This window comes from Urocitellus parryii, chromosome 4, assembly GCF_045843805.1.
Source record: "Urocitellus parryii isolate mUroPar1 chromosome 4, mUroPar1.hap1, whole genome shotgun sequence".
Classification (NCBI taxonomy): Eukaryota; Metazoa; Chordata; class Mammalia; order Rodentia; family Sciuridae; genus Urocitellus; species Urocitellus parryii.
Genome location: NC_135534.1, coordinates 74,233,532 through 74,246,158, shown reverse-complemented (window position 1 = coordinate 74,246,158; position 12,627 = coordinate 74,233,532). Strand labels below are relative to the sequence as shown.

Genomic DNA, 12,627 nt, shown 5'->3' with positions numbered 1-12,627 from the left:
TATTTGGCTTCTGAGGATTTCCTATAGTTTCTGTTATTTAAAATTAAAATATTTTGAAATATTTCATCTCATATTTTAAAACTTTTTATCATACTGAATCCAAATAAAATCTCCTAGAATGGACTACAAACTATCTATAGTATAGTTTAAGGTCTATATTATGATGCCTCCTGCTTAATTTTTCTTGCTAAGGATTGTTTTAGCTATTCTATGTCTCCTATTTTTTAAAAATTTTTTTAGTGGTACATAACACAACACCTTTTATTTATTTGTTTGTTTGTTTGTTTATTTATGTGTTTCTGAGGATCAAACTCAGTGCATCATACATGCAAGGCAAGAGCTCTACCACTGAGCTACAACCCCAGCCCCTGGATTTCCTATTTTTCCAAACAAATTTCATGATTGCTTTTTCTAATTCTATGAAGAATGTCATTGGAATTTTAATAGAATTGCATTAAGTCTGATTAGTAGTTTTGGTAATATGGCCATTTTGACAGTATTAACTATGCCTATCTAAGAGCATGGGATATCTTTGCATCCTATAAGGTCTTCTTCAGTTTCTTTCTTTAGTGTTTGGTGGTTTTCATTGTAGAGGTCTTTCACCTCTTTTGTTAGATTGATTTCCAAGTGTTTAATTTTTTTCCTGAAGCTATTGTAAATTGGGTAGTTTTCCTTATCCATGACTGATGTATAGGAATGCATTTGATTTATGGGTTTTGATTTTACATCCTGCTACATTGCTGAGTTCATTTTTTAGTTCTAGAAGCTTTCTGATGGAATCACTTGCATCTTCTAAATGAAGAATCATGTTGTCAGCAAATAGTGATAATTTGATTTCTTCTTTTTTGATTTGTATTCCTTTAATTTCTTTCTTCTACCTAAGTGCTCTGGATAAAGTTTCAAGGATGATGTTGAATAAAAGTGGTGAAAGAGGACATACTTGTCTTGTTTCAGGTTTTAGAGGGAATGCTCACAATTTTTCTCCATTTAGAATGATGCCCGCCTTGGGTTTAACATGTATAGCTTTTTCAATGTTGATGTATGTTCCTGCTATCCCTAGCTTTTCTAGGGTTTTCAACATGAAAAGGTGCTGTATCTACTGAGATGATTATATGATAATTAAGTTTATTGATATGATGAATTACATTTATTGATTTCTGTATGTTGAACCAACCTTGCATCTCTGGAATGACACCCACTTGATTGTGGTGCACTATCTTTTTAATATGTTTTTGTATGTAATCTTCCAGAATTTTGTTAAGAGATTTTGCATCTATATTAGGGATATTTGTCTGAAGTTTTTTTTTTTCTTTAATATATCGTTGTTTGGTTTTGGTATCAGGGAGATATCAGCTTCATAGTATTTCTATTTCATGGATTAATTTGAGAAGTATTGGTGTTCATTCTTCTTTGAAGTTCTTGCAGGACTCAATTGAGAATCCATCTGGTCCTGGGCTTTTCTTTTTTTTTTTTATAAAATTTCTGAACAACATTTCTTGATGCTTCAAATTTTTCAGAATATCATAATTGACAATAAGTATGTATAAAAGTGAAAAGTCACTATAATTCCAATCACATAATAATATATACATACACAGGCATACAAAAAATAGCTGAAAATATTTTAAAATATGACTAGTGCTTATCTGAGAGTGGCAAGCTTTATGGGTGCTTTCTATCCTGATTATATTTATGATATTATCTAAATTCTGTATCTCCAGTGAGAATCTATATAACCAAAAAATTTACTATATGTATGAATATGATCATGGTTATATCTTAAGCTTAAGGTAATATCCCAGAAAAATTATCTGCATAGCTATAACTTTCATAGGATCACATTCTTGTATTGATTTATTCCAGATCTATTGCTGGTTTACATATAACAAAATTTTGTTATATAGAGACAATTTTATAAAGAACAAATCTTCAGAGATAAAAAGACTTATACTCTGGGGCTGGGTTGTAGCTCAGTGGTAAAGTGCTTGCCTGGCACATGTGAGGCACTGGGTTCAATCCTCAGCACCACATAAATATAAACAAATAAAATAAAGGTATTGTGTCCATCTACAACTAAAAAGTACTTAAAAATACTTGTACTGAGAGAATTCTATTTCTTAGGTATTCAATAATCTCATATTTTCTATTCTCTTAATGATAAACATTTGGCTGCTTTCAGCTTGGGACTACTCTGAATAATGCTGCTGACATCCTTATATGTAATGCTTTGGCACACTTATGCACACACACCTGTCCTGTATTTACCCAGTAGTAGAATTGCTCAATCACAATTCCATGTTCAGCTTTAGTCTATAACAAAAATAGTTTTACAAACTGTTTGTACTGATTTACACTTTCACCAACAGTGTTCGACACTTGGTGCCATCATTCATTTGGGTTCTCAATAATAGGTAGTAATTTCTCATTGTGACTTTAATTCGTATTTTGTAGTGAAGTTGTGAGCATCTTTTCATATTTTTTATTAGTCATTGGAATGTTCTCTATTGTGAAGTGACCATTCAGAGGTATTGCCTATATTCCTATCAAGGTTTCTTTTTCTGTCAATTTGTAGACAGTTTCTATATATTTCTTTTTTTATTGTTGGTTGTTCAAAACATTACATAGTTCTTGATATATCATATTTCACACTTTGATTCAAGTGGGTTATGAACTCCCATTTTTACCCCATATACAGATTGCAGAATCACATCAGTTATACTTCCATTGATTTATATATTGCCATACTCATGTCTGTTGTATTCTGCTGCCTTTCCTATCCTCTACTATCCCCCCCTCCCCTCCCATCTCCTCCCCTCTTCTCTCTCTACCCCCTCTACTGTAATTCATTTCTCCCCCTTGTATTATTTTTCCCTTTCCCCTCACTTCCTCTTGTATGTAATTTTGTATAACCCTGAGGGTCTCCTTTCATTTCCATGCAATTTCCCTTCTCTCTCCCTTTCCCTCCCACATCTCATCCCTGTTTAATGTTAGTCTTCTTCTCATGCTCTTCCTCCCTACTCTGTTCTTAGTTACTCTCCTTATATCAAAGAAGACATTTGGCATTTGTTTTTTAGGGATTGGCTAGCTTCACTTAGCATAATCTGCTCTAATGCCATCCATTTCCCTCCACATTCTATGATTTTGATATTTTTTAATGCAGAGTAATACTCCATTGTGTATAAATGCCACATTTTTTTTATCCATTGGTCTATTGAAGGGCATCTAGGTTGGTTCCACGGTCTTGCTATTGTGAATTGTGCTGCTATGAACATCGATGTAGCAGTGTCCCTGTAGCATGCTCTTTTTAGGTCTTTAGGGAATAGACCCAGAAGGGGAATAGCTGGGTCAAATGGTGGTTCCATTCCCAGCTTTCCAAGAAATCTCCATACTGCTTTCCAAATTGGCCGCACCAATTTTCATTCCCACCAGCAATGTACAGGTGTACCCTTTTCCCCACATCCTCGCCAGCACTTGTTGTTGTTTGACTTCATAATGGCTGCCAATCTTACTGGAGTGAGATGGTATCTTAGGGTGGTTTTGATTTGCATTTCTCTGACTGCTAGAGATGGTGAGCATTTTTTCATGTACTTGTTGATTGATTGTATGTCCTCCTCTGAGAAGTGTCTGTTCAGGTCCTTGGCCCATTTGTTGATTGGGTTATTTGTTATCTTATTATTTAATTTTTTGAGTTCTTTGTATACTCTGGATATTAGGGCTCTATCTGAAGTGTGAGGAGTAAAGATTTATTCCCAGGATGTAGGCTCCCTGTTTACCTCTCTTATTGTTTCTTTTCCTGAGAAAAAGCTTTTTAGTTTGAGTAAGTCCCATTTGTTGATTCTAGATATTAACTTTTGTGCTATGGGTGTCCTATTGAGGAATTTGGAGCCCGACCCCACAGTATGTAGGTAGTAGCCAACTTTTTCTTCTATCAGATGCCGTGTCTCTGATTTGATATCAAGCTCCTTGATCCATTTTGAGTTAACTTTTGTGAATGGCAAGAGAAAGGGATTCAGTTTCATTTTGTTGCATATGGATTTCCAGTTTTCCCAGCACCATTTGTTGAAGATGCTATCCTTCCTCCATTGCATGCTTTTAGCCCCTTTATCAAATATAAGAAAGTTGTAGTTTCGTGGGTTGGTTTCTGTGTCCTCTATTCTGTACCATTGGTCCACCCGCCTGTTTTGGTACCAGTACCATGCTGTTTTTGTTACTATTGCTCTGTAGTATAGTTTGAAATCTGGAATCGCTATACCACCTGATTCACACTTCCTGCTTAGAATTGCTTTTGCTATTCTGGGTCTTTTATTTTTCCATATGAATTTCATGATTGCTTTCTCTATTTCTACAAGAAATGCTGGGCTTTTCTTAATTGGCAGGATTTTGATGGTATCTTCTATTTCATTGCTTAAAACTGAGCTGTTTAAATTGCATATGTCCTCTGATTCAGATTGGGTAAGGTCATATGTCTCTAGAAATTTGTCATATCTTCAAGATTTTCTCTGTTATTGGAATACAAATTTTCAAAATAGTTTCTTATTATCTTCTGAATTTCAGTAGTGTTCATGGTGATATTTCCTTTTTCATGAAGAATTTTAGTAATTTAAATTTTCTGTCTTTTCTGTGTTAACTGTGCTAAAGGTTTATCAATTTAATTTATTTTTTTCCCGAAGAACCAACTTTTTGTTTTGTCAGTTTTTGAACTCTTTTTTTTTTTTTGTTTTGATTTCCTTGATTTCAGCTCTGATTTTAATTATCACCTGTCTTCTACTGCTTTTGGTGTTTATTTGTTCTTCTTCATTTTATAGGGCTTTGAGATGTAATATTACTTCATTTATACATTGACTTTCTATTTTCTTAATGAATGATTTCAGTGCAGTGAACTCTCTTAGTGTTCCAGAGATTTTCATATTGGAGTTCTCATTTAAGAATTTTTTTATCTCATTCCTGATTTCTTCTGCTGTTCATTACTCATTCAATAGCATATTATCTAGTCTCCATGTATTAGAGCATCTTCCATTTTTAATTTTATCATTGATTTTTAATTTCATTCCATTATGATCTGATAGAATGTAGGGTATTATCTCCACTTTTTGCATTTGCCAGAGTTGCTTTGTGGTATAAGATATGGTCAGTTTTAGACAAGGACCTGTGTGCTGCTGAGGAGAAAGTATATTCTCTCAGTGATGGATGAAATAATTTATATATGTCTGTTAAGTCTAAATTATCGATTGTATTATTTTGTTCCATAGTTTTGGGGTTTTTTTTTGTAAGATCTATCTAGTACTGAGAGAGGTGTGTTAAAGTTATCCAATATTATCATATTCTATGTGATTTTTGAAATTGAAAGGGTTTGTTTGATACATTCACTTTGGGGGGCATGAATATTTATGATTTTTATATCTTGCTGATGTATAATTCCCTTAAGCAGTATGAAATGTTCTTCTTTGTCTCTTCTGATTAACTTTGGCTTGAAGTCCATTTTATCTGATATAAGGTTGGAAACCCCTGCTTGTTTACATGATTTATGTGAGTGATATGTTTTTTTTTCTCCATCCTTTCACCTTTAGTCTGTGGATATCTTTACCTATGAATTGAGTCTCTTGGAGACAGCATATTGTTGGGTCTTTGTATTTAATGCAATCTGCCAGTCTATGTCTTTTGATTGATGAGTTTAGCATTAACATTCAGGATTATTATTGAGATATGATTGGTATTCCCAGTCTTTTTGGTTTATTTCTGGTTTTTAACTTGACTTTGTTTCTTCTTTGATTGACTATTACTTTGCTGGTTTCCATTTTTTCCCCCATTTTATCCCATGGAATATTTTGTTGAGAATGTTCTTGATTACAGGCTTTCTACTTGTGAATACTTTTAATGTTTGTTTATCATGGAAGGTTTTATTTCATGTTCACATCTGAAGCTTAATTTTGCTTGACAACCCTTGGTTGTCATCCATTTTCTTTCAGAGCTTGGTATATGTTCTTCCAGGACCTCCTAGCTTGGAGGGTCTGGGTTGAGAAATCAGCTGAAATACCATTGGTTTCCCCTTATATGTAATATGTTATTTTTCTCTCATGGCTTTTAAAAAAAACTATCCTTAATCTTTAAGTTAGGTATTTTCATAATCATGTGCCTTGGTGTAGGTCTGTTGTAATTTTGCATATTTGGAGTCCTGTAAGCCTCTTGTATTTCATTTTCCATTTCATTTTTAGATATGGTAAATTTTCTGGTATTATCTCATTGAAAAGATTGCACATTCCTTTGGTTTATATCTCTGCACCTTCAACTATCCCAATAAATCTAAAGTTTGGTTTTTCATGTTATGCCGTAATTCTTGAAAGCTCTGTGCATGGTTTTTTTGCATCTTTTCAGTGTAGTCAACTTTATTTTCCAGATTATATATTTTATCTTCAATGCCTGAGGTTCTGTCTTCCAAGTGGTCGATCTGTTGGTGATACTTTTCATTGAATTTTTTAATTTAGTTTATTGTTTCCTTCACTTCAAGGATTTCTACTTGATTTCTTTTCAGAATCTCTATCTCTTTCTTTCTTTCACCTCCCAATATTCATCTCTGATTTCACTCTTTATATCATTCTTTATGTCATGGATCAGGTTAGCTGTGCACATTCTATATTACTTTTCTGACATTTTTCTACTGTATTGTCATTGGATTCTATTATTGGAGCATCTTGGTTTGCTTAGGTCCCTTTGTTCCCTTGTTTTTTCATGTTCTTCATATCTATTCCCATCTAGCATTGCATCTGAGGTAGTACAGTTTCTACTTTGTAGACTTATAATGTCCCTGAAAGTTTCTAGTACACCTTTCCTTTAAGAGGGAGACCAATATTAACTGTTGTGAATTCTTTTAATGTGTATGATGCGAACATTATACTGCCTTAAACCAAATAGTTCCTAGTAAGATGTCTACAGTTTTGTTGCAATAAACAGAAATGTTGTGTTCAATTGAGTACAATATAAAAATATATTTGCAAAAGGGTTTACAATTTCAAATGATGGACGAAGAGAGGACAGAAGTGGTATAGAATGTGATGTTCATGAGGAAAGAGGATAAAAGATAAAAGTAATAAATTATAGGAAGAGTGAAAAGGAATTAGTAGAAGTTGGCTGTTAATAGGAGAAAAGCGAGAGAATCCAGGGAAACAGGTGTGTGTGTGTGTGTATGTGTGTGTAAAACTAAAAGAATATGCAACAAAATTGTAATATACTATTCAGACATTCCATCCCTCATTAAACTGATGCATGAAAAATGCTTAGTTTTAAAAATGGTAGAGATGCTTGAGAGAGAGAGAGAAAGCGAGAGAAAGAGGGAGGGAGAAAGAGAAGGAGGGAGAGAAGAGGATCTTGATGGAAAATTGAACAGTTGTATCCTTTGGAGTTCACAAGTTTCTCAGCTTCCCTTCTCAGCTTACAGGTGGTGTTGTCTGGAGTTTGATGGTAGCGCCACCCTCGGGAAGATAACAAATATATAAAGAGAATTGTCCATGTTAGAAGACTGTACCCTAAGAATCTCTTTTGGGTTCCACTCATGTGGCATGTGGCTAGGGACCTACTCTTATCTCTTTATATCACCTCCATATCCCACAATTCCTGGTCTCTGACTTAGTCTCAAAACTTGATCTCTCCTTTCCCTGCCCTTTTGAATTCCTGGTCTGGCACTAGTCTCTCAGGAAGTCCTGAGGGCACAGTGCTGGGCCTGTGTGCTGGTTGTGGAGAGCTATTCTGTATCAGGAGGATCAAGAACAGGCACTCAGATATGTGGGCCAGCCTACTAAGTGTGAGCAATGAGCTAGGTTGAGGACTAGGGAAGGGTTTGGAGATCGGGGGTTTGGGGGTCTGGAGGGTTAGGGTTAGGATTAGGGTTAATGCCAGCACCCTGTTGGGCACCAGACTGATGCCAGAACTGACAGGACCAGGAGATCCATGGATACTGGACTGGGAAGAGATTAAGGGACTAGGCTGTTGCCTAGACCTGGTAAGTGCTGGCCCGTGTGTCCTGGGAACCTGGTGGGTGTAGGACAAGCTGGCTGTGCAAGCCAAGAGCCATCACACCCTCCTCCAACCTTTCGTCCTGCTATGGCCAACCCAGTCAGTCCCTGTATGCTTCAGGAGTCAAAGAACTGAGCAGAGCTTGCCTCTCTCTAGCCTCTCTAATCTGTTTCCCACAGGTGAAATACCCCCAGTTTCTGACTTTCTACAGGATTGCTGAGTTCAGACAGGCTAATGCAAAATTGGCTGCAAACTCACGGATCTGGGTTTCAGTTTCCTAGGCTTCACCATGATACAGTTTCAAAATCCCCCATTAACTTTTTAATCTAATGGCTCTTAATATCTCTTGGTGATTGTTGCCTTTCCTTTTAAGCAGGGTTTTTCCAATTGATGAATTTCTAATTCTATCATATTCTTTACATTTATTACATAGAAATTTGTCAAAAAGAATTTTTCTTCACAAACTAAGCTTAAGTGACACTGAATTTAATTTTATAAAGAAAAAAAAAAGACAAGTGTTCATTTTTTTCTTTCTAATTACCAGTGATTAGAGTAAATATCTGATACTCTAGTTTCCTCCAGAGCTGAAGGGACAATTGCTCTATTTTGTTTAAAACTTGTGGGTTTGTTTTGTTGTTGTTGTTGTATTTGTGGTACAATGAATTGAACCCAGGAGCATTTCGTCACATCCCCAGTCCTTTTTATTTTGAGAGAGAGTCTTGCTAAGTTGCTGAGGGCCTTGACAAATTGCTGAGGCTAGCTTTGAACTTGTATTCTTCCTACCTCAGCCTCTGGAGACAATGGAATTACAGGTGTTCACCAGCACATCTGGCTAGGTTACTGACTTTTATATTGGGATTCTTCAAAAATTTTTTATAAGAAGAAAGAATATAAATAGATCATAAATAATCAAGAACACTCATCAGTTTACTACATTTGGGATTCATATTGCTTGAATATATGAAAATTTCTTGGACCTGACATTTTCTAAATACATGCAAATAACTAATATTAACTCGAGAGTAGTTCCTTTAAATTCTTTTTCATTTCTTTTTTTATTTATTCATTCCTTCATTCATTCAGCATTGGGTATTGAATGCAGAGGTGTTCCAGCATTGAAATATTTCCTTAACCCTTTTTATTTTTATTTTGAGAATGGTCTTACTAAGTTGTCTAGGATGGTTTTAAACTTCTAATCCTACTGTTTCAGCCCCTGAGCAGCTGGGATTACAAGTGTGCTAAGGATATATCTTAATTTGATGAAAATTCAAAACTGAATTTCCTACTCATTTATATCATGTTCTATCTTTAGTGATATTATTAATTTTTCAAGTTTCATTTTATCCTTTAAGATAAATGTGATTTCTACATTTAAATAATTATTTGCCCCAAAATATGTTACTAATATTTTATATTACCCTGGTCCCATGTTCATCCATAGAATTAATGTTGATATAAATACAAGTCTACTTGCAGTCTTGTTTACTTAACAAAGATTAATATGGATAAAAACACATTGGTTAAATGGTGACATGATTTTTACCACGTACTAATAGGAGAGAAGGAATAAGAATATGTAATTTATATAGAAATAAATTCCTTAGCTTCCAAAGAAAAGATTGATTGTTAGTTTAAGAAAACTTAGAATTAATACTCTGTGAAAACATTGGTTAATATGGCTGTTCCTCTTCCTGAACTTATATTTTATGTTAGTATGTGGAAAAATGAAAATATAACCTAATACAAAAAACCTTATTTAAAATGTAAATGGGTCAAGTTTGTATGAAATAGCAATTATGAAAATAACCACAAACAAGTCACTGAACAAGACTTTATTAATTATGCAATACCCAAAGAAAGTTTCTGCATTCATGTGTTTAACAACCAAGGAAGGTACATTCTGGTTACATTCCTTATATGATAATCTATAATAAATATGAATAACCTAATAAATGGAAAATAATTATACAAATGAGAAACTAGGAGTAAAGATGTTTTTGGTGATGAGCATCTATCATAATTAATTATCACTATTAAAATATAGGCAGCTAATCTCTAAAGAAAAAAAATATTTTACTAGCTCTTTAAAAAACAACCTCAGGTTAACACTAAACATGGTGAAATCTTATGGCAAAAATTGTAATATTCAGTTAGTCTATAGAGAGAAAGACATGTACATGTCTTTTAAACATTTTACTGAATAAGTTGTATATTTATATATTATAAAAGAAAATATAAAAGTTACATTGAAGTATTTCTTGTAAAATATCCTGTTGTTTTCATAAAACAATCAACCATCCCACTTGATTAATTTCATATTAGCTATTTTTTTTAAATCAGCTTGTGAACAAAAGCAGACTAATAATTATTGCAGTCATTTGCTCATTCATTCACTCAGCAAACATGTCAAATATTTTGTGACAGATATAATTCCCAGCAATGAGAACAAGTTTAGTGAGACAAAGACCTTTCTTTTGAGGAGCTCACAGTCTCAAGATGCAGAAACACAGAATTATGCCACATGATAGTTAACAATAATCTACTATGGAAATTGTTATAATAGAAATGTGGTGATGAATTTCAAGGGAATTGCCTGAGTTGATGGGGTATTCAAGATAATGGTAGTAAGAATGCCTAAAAATGGTGACAATTTTAGGACTTATATGGAGCATAGAATTGGTTAGACCAGAGGAGCAGTTAAACATTAAAGATTATTAGGAGAATAATTAAGAATTTTTCTTAATTGGCTAAATTGGGTAGATTACAGGTGCATTGAGTTTAGGAGAATAATTGGTTTTAGAGAAAACTTCCTTGAGCTTGTTTTCAGGTGTGCTGGGGTATAGGAAGCTGATGAACACCCAAAAATGAAGGATGGGGGCTAGAGATACCTTCTGCCCCATAAAACAAATAATTTCAGAAGAGAAATTTCAAATAGGCTTTTATTTAAGCAAATTGTACCTTTTTTGTTTATAAAAATAGCTGGAGGAACTTTTCAAAATGGAATGAAAGTATTCATCTAAAGCATCAGTAAGCTCAAAGAATCTTTTGATATAAAAGTTTTTGGATTTTTTATTGGTACATTACAATTATTTATAATATCAGGATCATTATGCCATATTCATATATGCATGTAACATAATTTGCTCACTCTCCTCCCCCAGTAACTTCTCTTTCCTTTCCTCCTCTCTTCCTAATCCACTTACTGTACACTACTGATCTCCCATCTATCATCATCTTCTTTTTCTTCTTCTTCTTCTTCATCATCATCATCTTCATCATCATTTTGATTAATTTTACAATGAAGAAATTTAAAAATTCTTGCCCTTATGTTTCCATTTTAGGAATCTCATATCTTGTGAGATTAGGACTAAAGGTTTCGTTTATTTTTATTTATATTCATTAAATTTATAGAAATTTAATGAATTGTCATATCTTGTTCAAACTTTATAGAAAGAAGATTATTAGAAAGTTTGGGATTTGGAGAATTTTAAGGAATTTTTTTAATATTTATTTTTTAGTTATAGGTGGACACAAAATCTTTATTTTACTTTATGTTGTGCTGAGGATTGAACCCAGAGCCTCAGGCATACTAGGTGAGCACTCTACCTCTGAGCCACAACCCCAGCCCATTAAGGAATTTTTTTTAAGCAATCAATAAACTTTAGAGGCCATCTTGTTATGTATTATTTATTAAAGCTTTGTGGTTATACACAGTAGGTAGGTTCATTATGACAAACTCATACATACATGGAAATTGATTTCAGTTCATGACCCTTCTGCTTTTTCCTCTCTCCTTTACCTCCTGCCTTCCCTCATCTCTCCCAGTCTCCTTCCTCTGCTTGATTTCATTTCACTTGCCTATTAATTTATATTTGATTGATTATTTATATTATCCTATCCTTTCCTCCCCATTTCCTTTATTTTACTCTATCTTCTGCATATGAGAGAAAACATTGGACCCTTGAGTTTCTGAGTTTGAGTTTGTCTTACTTCACTTAGCATGATATTCTCCATTAACATCCATTTTCCAGCAAATGCCATGATCTTATTCATTTTTTGTGACTGAGTAGAAATCCATTGTGTGTGTGTGTGTGTGTGTGTGTGTATCAGGGTTTCTTAATCCATTCATCTATTGATGGGCATTTGGGTTGATTCCATAATTTAGCTACTGTGGATTGTGCTGGTAGCTGCTAAAAATATTGATGTGGCTGTATCATGCTAGTTTTAGATCTTTGGGGAAAATACTGAGTAGTGGGATGGGTGGATCATATATAGTGGTTCAATTCCTAGTTTTTTTTCTTTAAAGAATCTATGTATTCTATGTACTACTTTCCACTGTGGTTGTACTAGTCTGCAATCCCACCAACAATGTATAAGTGTACCTTTCCCCCCACAACCACTCAAGCATTTATTATTGTTTATATTCTTGATTATTGCCATTGTCACTGGAATGAAATATAAGTGTACTTTTTATTTGAATTTCCCTGAGTGCTGAAGATGTTGAACATTTTTTCATATATTTGTTGGCCATTTTGTTTTTCTTCTTTTCAGAAGTTTTTGTTTAGTTCTTTGCCAATTTGTTGATTGGGTTATTTGTTCTTTTGGTATTAAGTTTCTTGA

The 12,627-nt window shown here is 33.9% G+C and overlaps 1 protein-coding gene across 3 annotated transcripts in view; it reads left to right on the top strand.

Annotated features, from left to right (window-relative positions):
* Window positions 1–12,627, top strand: part of Dlg2 (discs large MAGUK scaffold protein 2) — a 2,013,368-nt gene that overhangs the window by 1,192,067 nt on the left and 808,674 nt on the right. The window lies entirely within an intron of this gene.